General features: G+C 40.8%; 1 pseudogene; it reads right to left on the bottom strand.

Moving 5' to 3' along the window:
- Positions 1-2,474, bottom strand: part of LOC101356290 (MICAL C-terminal-like protein) — a 6,267-nt pseudogene that overhangs the window by 2,979 nt on the left and 814 nt on the right.

Genomic DNA, 2,474 nt, shown 5'->3' with positions numbered 1-2,474 from the left:
GGAAGCCAACATGCTATGGACTGGCTACTTCTGGACTTTATTTATGGACTTCATCTACAAGAGTAAGAAATAACTTTTATCTTGTTTAAGCAACTGTTATTTTGCAGTTTTGTGTTAGATATAGCTGAACCTAATCTAGACCAACACAGGAGGAAATAGTATTGATAAGGCAGAACTCAGCTCTTACAAGGGATTTTCTGAGACTGACAAGTTAACCTCCTACCTCTCTGGACTTCTGTTCTTTCTCTTCCACTATGTCTTTTCTTCCACTTGCCTTCTGTTATGGATTGAATTGTGTCCCCCCAAAACCTGTGTTGTAAATCCTAACCCCTATACCTATGGGTATAGTCCCATTTGGGAATAGTGTTTTCTTTGTCATGTTAATGAGGCCATATACGTGTAGGGTGTGTTTTAAACCCATCACTTCTGAGATTTAGAAGAGCAGACTAGGCACAGAAGACAGCAAGCAGGAATAGGGGAAACGTAGATGCCATGTGGCGATCTCTAAGGAATGCTAAGAATGCTAGAGTAGTTGAGACAAGGATTTTCCCCCAGAGCTGACAGAAAGAGCCTTCCCCTAGAGCTGGCACCCCGAATTTTTACTTCTAGTCTCCTAAACTGTGGAAAAACTAAAATTCTGTTCGTTAAAGCTATTCATTTGTGGTATTCCTGTTATAGCAGTACTAAGAAACTAAGATACCTTCTAAATGTTAGGGCTCCTCAGAGCTTAGTCTTAGGCTCCTTTCCCTTCTCTGAATATTTTCTCCCTAGCCCTGGTGGCGTAGTGGTTAATAGCTCAGCTGCTAACCAAAAGGTCAGCAGTTCGAATCTACCAGCTGCTCCTTGGAAACCCTACAGGGCAGTTCTACTCTGTCCTATAGGATCGCTCTGAGTCGGAATCGACTCGATGGAAACGGGTTTGGTTTTTTGTTAAATATACAATCTCTATGTTAATGATTCTGAAATTTGTATCTTTGGCACAGCCTCTTCTCTTACGTATATGGTTGCCTACTTGATATCTCCTCATAGGCGTTTCAAAGTTAATACGCTCCAAACTGAACTTTTAATCCTCACTTCCCCACTCCTGCTGAAATCTGCTCTTCCTTCAGTCTTCCCCTTCTAAGTAAATGACACCATCATTCAAGCCAGAAACCTGCTAGTCATCTGTGATTCTTTCCTCTCCCTCAGCCCTCATCTCCTACATTCATTCCATCAGTAAATCTTGTGAAGCCTATCTCTAAAATATATCCTGAATCTGTCTGCATTTTCCCATCTCCACTGCCATCACCTTAGTCAAACCATCAGCATTTCTGGCATAAACAACAACAATGGCAACAGATTGGTGTATTTTCTGTCTGTTTTGTCTCCTTTTAATCCATTTCCACACACCAGTGAGAGTGAATAATCTTTAAAAAAATGTAAATAGGTTTATATCACAGTCCTCAGCTTAAAACATTTCACTGGTTTCCCATTATATTTATAAGTAAAATCCAAACTTTGTGTCATGGGCTACAAAGTGTTACATGTTCTACCCTCTGGTAGGTACCTTTCTAATCTTGTCATCCTTCCCTTTGCTTATTATAATCTATCCAGTTAGATCTCCTTTCAGATCTTTCAATACCATGCTCTTTTATGCTTTGGCACTTTTGCTCAGGCCCTCTTCTTGTAGTGCTTTTTTCCTGTGATTTTTCACACAACTGGTTCTTTTTCATCTTTCAGGTCTCAGGCTAAGTCCTTAGAAGGTCCTTCCCTGGCCACCCTACCTAACTAAACATTCTCCATTCAGGCACTGCTATTATCTATTACAGTGCCTTATTTATTTATTTATTTTCTAGCACTTTTCCTATCTTGCAGTTACATTTTATTTGCTTACTTACCTATTTATTTACCGTCTTTTGCCTAGACTGTAAACTTCTTGAAGGTAGAGATTATGAGTTTTATTTATTGTAATATAACTAACACCTAACTATGACCCTTTGCTTCCATGTAACTAGTGCCTCCACTATTTGTTAAATGAATGAATGAATGTCAATATCTGAGGGTCCTCAGGGATTCTGGAGAAATATAGGAAATTGGGGTGGGGCCGGGGTGGGGGGGAGGAACAGGTGGCCATACATATTTATAGTATTAGACAACACTTGTGCTGGGTTGTGGAGGATACATTTGATGGTCTGTGACTTTTGTTTGCACGATGTTGCTACAGGGAAATGGAAGTGGGGCTGAGTGGTCTTAGAGACTGTGCTGTTTTGACCCACCTTAGCTAAGTCATTACTAGAGAACTGGGTAACACACTGGTCTGTTTACAGTGTGGTTGCAGTTTGGCAAGGCCAAGTCCTTAGCTGGCCATCTGGGTCTTAGGTCCTCCTTTAGTTCTGGAATAGTGAGACAAAAGCATTCCTGTCTTTCTAAAGCTGATGAAGAACAGACTTCTTCCCTGGAATGGGGCTGAATGGTAATGTGCCTCTAAGGACTGC

Source organism: Trichechus manatus, unplaced genomic scaffold, assembly GCF_000243295.1.
Source record: "Trichechus manatus latirostris isolate Lorelei unplaced genomic scaffold, TriManLat1.0 scaffold00018, whole genome shotgun sequence".
Taxonomy (NCBI): Eukaryota; Metazoa; Chordata; class Mammalia; order Sirenia; family Trichechidae; genus Trichechus; species Trichechus manatus.
Note: the sequence above shows the minus strand (reverse complement) of the source record. Positions and strands in the feature narration are given on the sequence as shown.